The sequence below is a fragment of the Anolis sagrei genome, chromosome 1 (genome assembly GCF_037176765.1).
Source record: "Anolis sagrei isolate rAnoSag1 chromosome 1, rAnoSag1.mat, whole genome shotgun sequence".
Lineage (NCBI taxonomy): Eukaryota > Metazoa > Chordata > Lepidosauria > Squamata > Dactyloidae > Anolis > Anolis sagrei.
The window spans coordinates 171341206-171353571 of NC_090021.1; the positions used below are offsets into that span (position 1 = coordinate 171341206).

Here is a 12366-nt window from a genome sequence, read left to right on the forward strand (position 1 = left end):
CGTATCAAAAAATCACGTCGAATACGTCCCAAGCGTTTAGGACTGTGTGACATGTTTTTGAATGATGCATGCAGATCCAAATAAGGTGGCCTTTTGCTGTTGACAGATTGTGATTTTGTCAGTGTTTATTGTTTGCAAATACTAGCTGAGATATTTTGGCACGACACCCAGTGTGCCGATTACCACTGGGACCATCTGTGCTGGTTTCTGCCAAAGCCTTTGCAGTACAATTTTGAGGTCTTGATGATGGTTCATTATTTCCTATTTTTTTGTCAATTTGACTGTCACTTGGTATGGTGACATCAATAATCCAAACTGTTTTCTCTTCCACAATCTGGTGTATTGTGTTCAAAACCTTTGTCAGTTTGGATTCAAAAGTCCCGCAGTATTTTTGTGTGTCCATTTTCCACTAACTTTGCAGGTTTATGATCCCATTAGTTCTTTACCATTGGCAGGTGGTACTTGTGAAATAAGTTCCAATGAATCATTTTGGCCACATAGTTGTGCCTCTGTTTGTAGTCTGTCTGTGTGATGATGATGATGATGATGATGATACCACAGTATGTCACAGCAAATGAGATCTATATGCTGGATTTCGTATCACAAAATCACAGGTCAAACACTTCTAAGCGTCTAGGACTGTGTGATGTATGATGATGATAATGATGATGATGATGATGATGATGATGATTATTATTATTATTGAGGCACATTTGTTGTCATACTAAAACAACTCCCATTTTCATGTTGTAATAAATGATATTTTTCTTAAAATCTTGCAGTACCTGATAAGACCATATTTGAAGCATCCGGATATACACATTGCCGAACGCATGAGGATGGCCTTTTACCCCGACACCATAAAAGAGCCCGGATGGGAACCTAAAATAAAACCTACGGTCAGTATAATATACCAATCCCTTTCCTTTTTTTGTTCCTTTTGTTCCTTTGGTCTAGATCAGGTAGAGAGCTGGTCACATCAATACACTAGACATAAAAACTGCTACAGCATTATCATTTTTAAAATTGACTAGAGCCATGATTTGCATTTCTTTGCATTTGACGACTGCAAATTACATTCAACACACATTTTGAAAACACTGGGAGGCTTAGTGTTGGTCAGTGAAAAAGTACTGGTGAACATGTGGAGCATTTCTCTAAAGTCCAAATTTGCTAAATGTGACTGAGGTTTTTTTATTGCAATTTTGGAAAACCTGGAATGATATTTCTTTTCTATTTATTTATTTATTTATTTCTTGCATTTGTTAACCGCCGCTCTCAGCCCTAGGGCGACTCGCGGCGGTGTACAGTACAAAAAGACACTTTACAAAAGAATCAAACAACAATTAACATCACTAATACATACATCTAGCTTATACTAAAAATCCGCTTCGTCATATTTATGGAATCATAGTCAATCTCGTCGTCCTAGTTCGATCCGGTTGTCATTACCCGTAGTATAGCATTTAATTGAAAGCCTGCTCGAAGAGCCAAGTCTTCAGGCCCTTACGAAAGGCCATAAGGGAGGGGGCCTGTCTGACATCAGCAGGGAGGGAGTTCCACAGCCGGGGGGCCACCACCGAGAAGGCCCTCTCTCTCGTCCCCGCCAGACGTGCCTGTGAGGCAGGCGGGACTGAGAGAAGGGCCTCCCCAGATGATCTCAAGGTCCTCGTGGGCTCATAGGCCGAGATGCGGTCCTTTTCTAGGCAGGCAGAAGAGCAGAAGGAGAGAGGCAGTAGGAGAACAGTCTAAAAAAAGCATGCCCATTGATTTTATGAAGCCTTAGTTTTGATTAGTATTTAGGTTTTCAAAATGTTGTGTGTATGTATGCGTGAATTTTCTACGGTTAGTTTTGTCCTTCTAAGCACCCTTGTCAGAGATAGGGATTTGATTTTAGCCCTCTGGGATTCTTTTTGACTTTGTAACCGGAATAAATGATTGTGACAGGGGTGGCATTGTTTTTTCTCCTGGTATTGTTATTCTTGCTATACTGGATTTTTTTTTTTTTGGGGGGGGGGGAGAGATATTGCTATTTAATTTTATTGCATTTGTTTATTGTGGGGTTGTTGTTTTGCCTGCTTCTAATAAATTGACAAAAGAAAGCGGTTATTTATATTTTATAATTTTGCAGCTCCATTGTTAGATTTCCCTTCTCAGAAGCCCTTGATGGGCCCCTTATTATAGAGGAAGTAAATCCATTCCACCTTTAACCAAAGTCTTAACGGGGTTCTCCAAGGTGCTGAACTTTATTTCTAAATATGCCCAGTACCCTGGAAAACACCTGCAAATGTAACAAAAACCTAGAATGGACACTAATGCTTGAGAGGACTCAGTTGTCAGTTGGAACTATCACTGGACTGACTGAAGCCTGCTTAAAATGCCTGCAACCTTTCCCCACTCAACATGCCATGAGTTCTAGGCTCCATGACTTGAGTTTCAGCTCCTTGTCCCTTCCCTTATCACCCATTTGTTTTGATTACCATCAGGCCTGATGAAAAATTCTGAAGTGGGGAAAAGTGGAGGAAAGTGAGGGAAAGTGGGAGAAAGTGAAAAAAATTTGAGGGAACCATCTTACTTCATTCTCTACCATTGAGGTCCATCTTTTGGGATGGTCAGTCAGCCAATGTCCTTTCTCTGTCTTTCTCCCATTTTTGCTGTTTGGAGTCGAATGGCACCAGACTCCTGAAAATGCACTCTGGGCTCCATTTTCATGCTTTGTGGAAATGATGTCCCACGGAGTCTCATTGGAATTGCGCTTATGTCATCTAATTATATGTTAAGGCTGTTGGATATGAGATGCACATGATGGCCTCCATGGGACTTCATTCTCAAAGTGCATTGAAACTGAGCCCAAACTGCATGCGATAAGACAGCATTTGGTGGAAATATAATGCATCTGTAGAACCAAAAAATATATACAAAAATAAGAAAAAGTACAAAAATAAGTGGAAACCATTTTTTTTAAAAAAAACATTTTAATTTATTAATATGTTTGTACATAACCATGTATAAAACATCATTGTTTAAGAGTTTGCTTGTAAGATTTCCACTTACCATTACCTATGTTGTGTCATATTTATTTTGCTTAAATGCACCAATCATACCACAGCATGAACCAACGCTGTGAATGAAATGCAAAATCACTTTGAAAATTAAACAGCAAACACAAGTTTTAGAAACACAATTCTACCAATTAGTTGCATAATCCATTTAACAAATCTTTACAGTATGTAGATAATAATCTAATAGGAGCATAGTGTCTAGATCTAGGGAAGTCATGCTACCCCTCTATTCCGCTTTGGTTAGACCACACCTGGAATATTGTGTCCAATTTTGGGCACCACAATTCAAGAGAGATATTTTCAAGCTGAAATGTTTCCAGAGGAGGGCGACTAAAATGATCAAGGGTCTGGAGAACAAGCCCTATGAGGAGCGGCTTAAGGAGCTGGGCATGTTTAGCCTGAAGAAGAGAAGGATGAGAGGAGATATGATAGCCATGTATAAATATGTGAGAGGAAGCTACAGGGAGGAGGGAGCAAGCTTGTTTTCTGCTTCCCTGGAGACTAGGACGCGGAACAATGGCTTCAAACTACAAGAGAGGAGATTCAATCTGAACATGAGGAAGAACTTCCTGACTGTGAGAGCCGTTCAGCAGTGGAACTCACTGCCCCGGAGTGTGGTGGAGGCTCCTTCTTTGGAAGCTTTTAAACAGAGGCTGGATGGCCATTTGTCAGGGGTGATTTGAATGCAATATTCCTGCTTCTTGGCAGGAGGTTGGACTGGATGGCCCATGAGGTCTCTTCCAACTCTTTGATTCTATGATTCCATAATGTACAGGCAAGAGGCATGTAGATAACAATGGTGTCCTTGAAGGGCAATTCTGAAAATCATGCTTATATCATACCACTAGATGACCAGATTTTTGAGGTTCACCACTTCTTGAAAACTGATACAGTCCCTTAGATATTTGTTTCTCTTTATTACTGATTTCAGTGGAACAGTATTTCTTTAAGCTAGAAAAGTATTGATCTTTAGTTTCGCTCAGCTAAGACAGTCTTTAATCTAAGATGGTTAAAACATATCTGAACATGGTCCAATGCTTCTCTCAACTATCACTGAGGAGCAAAGCAAGACTTCTGAGAAGGCAGAGCTGTGTCTAGTCCTAGTGGAGAAAATAGAGGCCTGGTTTTTTGTTTTTTTTTTTTTTTTTTTGCAACTACATCCTGATATCGCTTCTAGAAGCAATAGTAATTGCATGGGTTATACAAGCACCTATGAGATATAATCACTACAACTTTTGAAGAAGAAATCAATATTGCAAAACAAGAGGGATTGAAAGACTCACATTATGAATCAATGTGAGTGGTGAATTTATTTGAAGATGCATTGCATGTGATATGATGCAGAATGCAGCTGTAATCTTTCCAAATTGCTGTTACTATTCACTGTAGGTCTTTTTAAAAGAAGAAAGCAATACGTTTTACAACTAAGCAAAGAGTGGGAGGTACTGATGATATTCTCCCTTTCACCTAAGTTTTCTTTATGTTGCCTCATTTCTTAGGTTTGTAAAAGTTTGTAATTGTACGAGTGTGTTTCATTTACTTATTCCATTGTTTTTAGTAGATATGCTCTGGCTGTGAATAAGTTTGGATCCAACACAATAATGATAGGTGCTCCCTAAAAGAGTTTCTGGAACAGTTCACAACAATGTAATTACCAGCATATAGTATAAGAACTCTTGCAATTTCCTAAACCTAGGCCAAGGATGGACCATAATTATGAGAGTTGGTATGTTGGCTGATATATCCTTTAACTCCAAGAACCTCATCACATTTGGAAAATTCCCCGTTATTGAACACTTTGTTGACACAGCCAGCACCGCGCCCACCAGCTCTTATTACATGATGCACAGCTACTTCCGGCAGGGCTTTGTGATGGCTGAGTTGGCTAAATGTTCCACAACAGGGGACTGCCTGTGTTCAGATTAGAAATCATGGGGACAGCATGTAAGTACACCGGAAAATCCTGCAAATCTCTTGGGAAGACAGGCGGACAAACATCAGTGTGCTGAAAGAAGCAAAGACCACCAGCATTGAAGCAATGGTCCTCCACCATCAACTCCGCTGGACCGGCCACGTAGTCCGGATGCCCAACCACCGTCTCCCAAAGCAGTTGCTCTACTCCGAACTCAAGAATAGAAAATGGAATGTTGGTGGACAGGAAAAGAGATTTAAAGATGGGCTCAAAGCCAACTTTAAAAACTCTGGCATAAACACTGAGAACTGGGAAGGCCTGGCCCTCGAGTGTTCCAGTTGGAGGTCAGCTGTGACCAGCAGTGCTGCAGAATTTGAAGAGGCACAAATGGAGGGCGAAAGGGAGAAGAGTGCCAAGAGGAAGGCGCATCAAGCCAACCCTGACCGAGACCGCCTTCCACTGCAGAAGAAGATGCAGAGCAAGAATAGGGCTCCACAGCCACATACGGACCCACAAGAATACTGGAAGACAATCCTCCTCGGAAAACGAGAGTAAGACACCGGAAAGGTACACTTTCCAACATGTGATGGGCAAGTGGCTGATGCAGGTGGTGTGGGGCACTGGCTACAAATCCCCCCTACACTATTTGCCCCACTGCCCTATGGATCCCCCCATTGTCCCCTGCATTAAGGACCTCCGTTATGAGGTCCTCAGACTGAGAAAAATATTTTTCAGCATCTGAGATAAAGAACAAATGTGAGTTCCACAGAGGAGCTCCAACCTTGTTCTCAACCTACTTCTACTATTATTTTTTTCTGATGACTGATGCAGATAGGAAACTACTTGATTCATATATTTAAAATCTGGTTTGTAGCCTTGTGGTTGAATTGGAGAAAACTGCTTTGCATGCTATGTTAAGTGGGGAAAGGTGCAGACTGGTAAGAATTATATCTGACCCATCCATTTTGCTTTATACCCACTCTATGATCAAGAATGCATTCATTGACATCTATCACTGTTGTTAACTATTCTGTGCAATCAATTCAGCTTTGACTTATGATACCTCTATGAATGAAATACCTCAAACAATCCATTATTAACAGCCTTATTCAGCTCTTGCACACTCTGGGACATAACTAGCTTGATTGAGTCAACCTGCCCGCAATATGATTTTCCTATTCTCCTGCTGCATTTAATGGCTTAGGAAGTCAACTTTCCAATGAGTCCAAAATATAAGAGTTTTAGCTTAGTCTTTTTATCAGTTATGGCAGGCCTGCACAACTTGTGGCCCTCCTGGTGTTTTGGATTTGAGCTCCCTGAATTCTTGACCATTGGACAAGTGTTCTAGGGTTTCTGGGAGTTGAAGTCCCAAAAACCTGGAGGGCCTGGTTTGTGATATCTCTCTATAACCTTCCTGCAGAACTACCGTATATACTCAAGTATAAGCCGACCCGAATATAAGCCGTGGCACCCAATTTTACCACAAAAAACGGAGAAAATTGATTGACTCGAGTATAAGCCGAGGGTGGGAAATGCAGCAGCTACTGGTAAATTGCAAAATAAAAATAGATACCAATTAAATTACATTAATTGAGGAATCAGTAGGTTATATATTTTGAATATTTACAAAAATGGTAATTTAAGATAAGACTGTCCAATTCTGATTAAATGATTATTTACCTTCTTCAATGTAAATGTGTTTATGTATCCTTCCAATAATAATAATAAGAGTAACATAATAAATGTAGTAACAATAATAAAAGGAGTAAAATAACAAATGTAGCAATAACAACAATTATACAGTAAAATAATAAATGTATAATAATAGAGTAAAATGATAAATGTAATAGTAATAAATAGAATAAAATAATAAATGAAATGAAAATAATAATAATAACAACAGAGTAAAATAATAAATAACCTTGACTCGAATGTAAGCTGAGGGGGACTTTTTCAGCCTAAAAAAAGGGCTGAAAAACTAGGCTTATACTCAAGTATATACAGTACATTTGAACTGAATTATTTTCCCCTTCTCAGTTTTTTTTCACTGCAAAGTTTATTCCTAGATGCCTGCATATAATGTTATCCTCTTTTGCCTAAACAGCCCATCATAAACCTGATTTTTCTTATATTGATAGATTTTTCCTGAGTTCTATTGATATTATTTGGTCACATTTGCCTTGTATCTACTGATTCCTTTGTACTGTCATACCTACTAATGCCATCCCATTTCTGCTTTAATTGTCATTTCTAGACTAAAATATTATGAAATCATCCAGTGGAAAAAGGTCCAATTTCCATTCACTTCCGTTTGTTTTGTATTGCAATGTTTTATGCATTAATCTTATGTTACAGTTTATAGGTTTACCCTGACTCATACTTCTCACTTTCCATGTTTTTATTACTCATACTAGCTGTCCCCTGCCACGCGTTGCTATGGCCCAGTGTAGTGATCTGGAAAACAAAGTAATGAGAAAGTTTTGGTTTCTAATATATGTAATTTCCTTATGCTTTGTGGGTAATTCTTGCTGTTGCAGTCCACCTTCCTTCACCAGGACAAGGAAACATAATCAAAGACCTCCTGACAAAGAGCCATCTAGCCATAGAGATAGATAGATAGATAGATAGATAAATAGATAGATATGATTCACACACCACACACACATATGTATATTACAAATATAATATCATAGATTTGAAAGGGACCCCTAAAGAAGGACAATGATATGTTGCATGTTCCAGAGTAGGCAAACCAGACACTCTCCACATCAACACTGACAAAGAAACAACAAGTACCGTTTACCCACAAGCATAAAGAAATTACATATATTAGAAACCAACACTTTCTCATTACTTTATTTTCCTGATTACTAGACTGGGTCACAGCAATGCGTGGCAGGGGACAACTAGTTTAAATATATAAATCAAACATTTAGAACATGTTTACTACTAGATCTAATGATAGCAAACACTCAAAACATTAAAAGTAAAAAGGCATCTACAAGTCAACAGGGCTGAGGTGGTGTCCAAGTCAGAGTGATTAAGATGCTGGCCAAAGAAAATTATTATAGGACCTATAGGGGGTCTAGTTACCATCCCCCTTTCACACCTGCCTCCCCATAATATCCACCCCCATCCTTTATGTCCTCCCAGAGATTCCCAGATCCTCACAATTAAGGAGTTCTCTGAATACTGTTAAAGGGCCACCACCGAGAAAGCCCTATCCCTAGTCCCCACCAATCGCGCCAGCGATGCAGGTGGGACCATGAGCAGGGCCTCTCCAGATGAACAAAGAGATCGTGTAGGTTCGTACTCAGAGATGCAGCCACGTAGGTAGGAGGGTCCCAAACCATTCAGAGCTTTGTAGGTAAGAACCTGCACCTTAAATTGGGATCGGAAAATGAATGGCAGCCAGTGGAGCTCCTTAAACAGGAGGGTTGACTGCTCCCTGTAAGGAGCACCAGTTAGCAACCTGGCCGCTGCCCGTTGGACCAACTGGAATTTCCAGGCTGTTTTCAAGGGCAGCCCCACATAGAGTGCATTGTTGTTGTTGTTGTTCATTCGTTCAGTCGTCTCCGACTCTTCGTGACCTCATGGACCAGCCCACGCCAGAGCTCCCTGTCGGCCGTCACCACCCCCACCTCCTTCAAGGTCAGTCCAGTCACTACAGAGTGCATTACAGTAGTCCAATCTGGAAGTGACTAAGGCGTGGACCACCCTGGCCAGATCTGCCTTCACGAGGTACGGTCGCAGTTGGCGCACGAGTCTTAATAGTGCAAAGGACCTCCCGGCCATCCAGGAGGACACCAAAACTGCGAACCTGTGATTTCAGGGGGAGTGTAACCCCATCCAGCACCGGTTGCCACCCTATACCCCGATCTGGTTTACGATCGACCAGGAGGACCTCAGTCTTGTTGGAATTTGTCTTCATGGCTGGAATCACTGTGTTGTTGTAGGTTTTTTGGGCTATATGGCCATGTTGTAGAGGCATCCTCAGAGGTCACAACCTCTGAGGATGCTTGCCATAGATGCAGGTGAAACGTCAGGAGAGAATGCCTCTAGAACATGGCCATATAGCCCAAAAAAACCTACAACAATGCTGTGTGTGTGTTTGTGAATGCTAAAACAACCTCTGAGGATGCTTGCCATAGATGCAGGCGAAACGTCATGAGAGAATGCCTCTAGAACATGGCCACATAGTCCAAAAAACAAACAAAAAACAAACCCTACAACAATGCTGTGTGTGTGTTTGTGAATGCTAAAACTTGTATTTTAACACACATACAAAAACACACAAAATAATATAGATTAATAAAATCAGGTTGTATAAACCTAATTCATGTATGTGCTGCAGTATTATTTCATGTGGATCATGAAGTTTGCACAGGATTTCACATAACCTGCTGGATAGTACAGTATAATTGAAGTATAATTCGCATTCCCCACTGCAGTTCCCTATTTCGAGCCTTAGTTTTTCCCTCCTATATCTACAGTTGAGATGCAGCTACATCAACACAATCTTGCCAATTTGGGGAGAAAATGTAGCCATTGTGATGTTTCATTGCTGAAATACAACTTTCTTCCCAACTGTGAGTGGGTAATCAGACAATACAATAGTTGATTAGTGCAGTACTGAAGGTGCCTCTGCAAAAAGCCCCTGGGAGAATTTCGAGCTCTAAATTGGTGTGATTTCCTTTCAGTAATCTTTGCCAATTGATCCCACAGTCTCTCCTCAATTCGTCTTGGCAAAGAAGTACTGCTGAGATGAGGGACCCAAATATTCTACATTACAGGGCCTTATTTGTGAGCAAATTAAACAAGCTACAAAGGTAAGTGAATTGATGCCCATCATTACTTCTCAAATGAGGCATCTCTAGGCAACATTTCCCATATCCCTGTGAAATGGCTTTTTTCGAACACTGGAAATCTGCAAGCACTGTGGGGAGTGATAGGCAGATGGAGGGTGAACCAGAAGGCTTTAATAGCTGCTCTTGCTGCTTCCTCTTCACTCTTCTGAGGTGGGAAAGAGAAGTGTACAGCCCTTTACTCGATCTTGATGTAAGATACTCAAGAGTCCAGGAACTCTGAGAATCAAAGATGGTTTATGTTTGTATTTCAAATCATTTATCTGAGTAAAGCCTTTTGCAGTGTAGCACTTTGAAGACAAGAAGATGGAGATTTTTTTTTCAAAATACTTGCTTAATTAGGAGTCCATCACAACTGGTTGTGGCATATATTCTTTGAAAAACCAAAACCAAAGTCACCAGCTAATCCCTCTCCAATGCCAGAGATACAGCTTAATGGTGTAACATTAGAAAATGTTGACCATTTCCTCTACCTTGGCAGCCACCTCTCTACCAAAGTCAACATTGACACCGAAATACAACACTGCCATCCATCCATCTTGCCCTTGGTCGACCCCTCTTCCTTTTTCCTTCCATTTCCCCCAGCACCATACTCTTCTCTAAGCTTTCCTTTCTTCTCATGATGTGGCCAAAGTACTTCATCTTGGCCACTACTATTCTTCCCTCCAATGAGCTGTCGGGCTTTATTTCCTGAATTATGGACTGGTTGGATCTTCTTGTGGTCCAAGGTACTCTCAGAACTTTCTTCCAACACCACAGTTCAAAAGCGTCTATCTTCCTTCCTATAGCCTTCCCTATAGTCCAGCTCTCACATCCATGGGTGACTATGGGGAATACCACTGGTTGAAATATTCAGATCTTTGTTGCCAGTGTGATGTCTCTACTCTTCACTATTTTATCAAGATTGATCATTGCTCTCCTCCCAAGAAGTAAGCGTCTCCTGATTTCCTGGCTGCAGTTTGCATCTGCAGTAATCTTTGCACCTAGAAATACAAAGTCTGTCACTGCCTCCATGTTTTCTCCCTCTATTTCCCAGTTGTCAATCATTCTTGTTGCCTTAATCTTGGTTTATTTATGTTTAACTGCCACCCAGCTTTTGCGCTTTCTTCTTTCACCTTGATTAGAAGGCTCCTCCTCGCTTTCGGCCATCAAAGTGGTGTCATCTGCATATCTAAGGTTGTTAATGTTTCTTCCAGCAGTTTCCACCCCAGCCTTGCATTCCTCAAACCCCGCACATTGCATGATGTGTTCTGCATACAAGTTGGATAGGTTGGGTGAGAGTATACAACCCTGCCGTATGCCTTTCCCAGTCTTGAACCAGTCTGTTGTTCCATGGCCCTAGGCATCCTTTTTGCAAGAAAAAAGCAATTGAACAGAATCAGAGAGAAAAATTTCGTATGCATATCTAAGGTTGTCAATGTTTCTTCCAGCAATTTTCACCCCAGCTTAAAGAAAATTGTTTGGACTAACAGAACTGTAATAACTGTATTGGAAATCAAAACCACATGGAGCTGATCAATTTGGACATTTCAGCTGTATTGAGCAATTGTGAAAAATCAAGTGCTGTACATTCGGGTATGAACTAGGTGTAGTCTGGGGTCACTGCCACTCCCACAAAAAGACCTGTGCAATGGGGGGGGGGGGGAGAAAACTACAACCCCAGCAACTTTGTAAAAGTTGCCAGAGTTCATAAAGAAGGAAAAGAGACAATTGATGCAGAATGTCTTGCAAGGTAAAGGAGAGGTACTTTTTTTAAAAAATCACACACATAGTAAGAACATAGTGCCATTTTGGTCTCCATGATATTTTGTGATTTATGTGCACACAGGTGAATTTCCCCCTGTTCACTGCAGATTTTCAAAAATAATCTGACATTTTCCTTCTACAAATTGGAAGGATAAGGATCATTTTCTGATCTAATTCAAGCCTGTAATTATAATGTGCTGGACTAGATAATGGACTGAATTCTATTGCTTAGTTTTGACTAGAGTGGATCCATTGAACTACTCTGTGAATTATGAATCAAGAACGTGCTAAATGTACTGATTCAACCAATCTGTTCACATTGAGACCAACAATAGGATTCACGACTTAATGCAAGAAGGGTATTATTCTCCTGATACAATAGCATCTTATTCTAAATTTTCCTCTGTAAGGTTGTAACGTATAGACATGTGGCAAATGGTTCAGGTCCATATGATCTGGTCCTTCTGTTTTCAAAATGCAAAATGCCTTCTGTTGTGGTTCCTCCATTCTGAAATGCAGTCACCTACAGGCCTTGTTATAATTTCTGCCTCCAGAATCAGGCTGTTACGTATCATGGAATCTCAATTATTATGGTCTAAATAGAGAATATGAAAGGTTTTGGATTTTAAATTTTTTAAAACTGGGGAAATGAGCATTGTTTCTCATGTTCTTAATCTTAGTATCCCATGGGAAAATCTTGGATACAACCACATCCTGTTATCATGTGATAAATCTAATCTGAATTGGGCACTTTGGAAATGATCTTATTGCCAGAATGGCC

General features: G+C 40.5%; 1 long non-coding RNA gene across 1 annotated transcript in view; it reads left to right on the top strand.

Annotated features, from left to right (window-relative positions):
• Positions 1–787: 787 nt before the first annotated feature.
• Positions 788–12366, top strand: part of LOC132761958 (uncharacterized) — a 42762-nt gene continuing 31183 nt past the window's right edge. The window contains exon 1 of the long non-coding RNA XR_010909078.1: positions 788–899. This is a non-coding gene — a long non-coding RNA (uncharacterized lncRNA). The remainder of the gene's footprint in view (positions 900–12366) is intronic.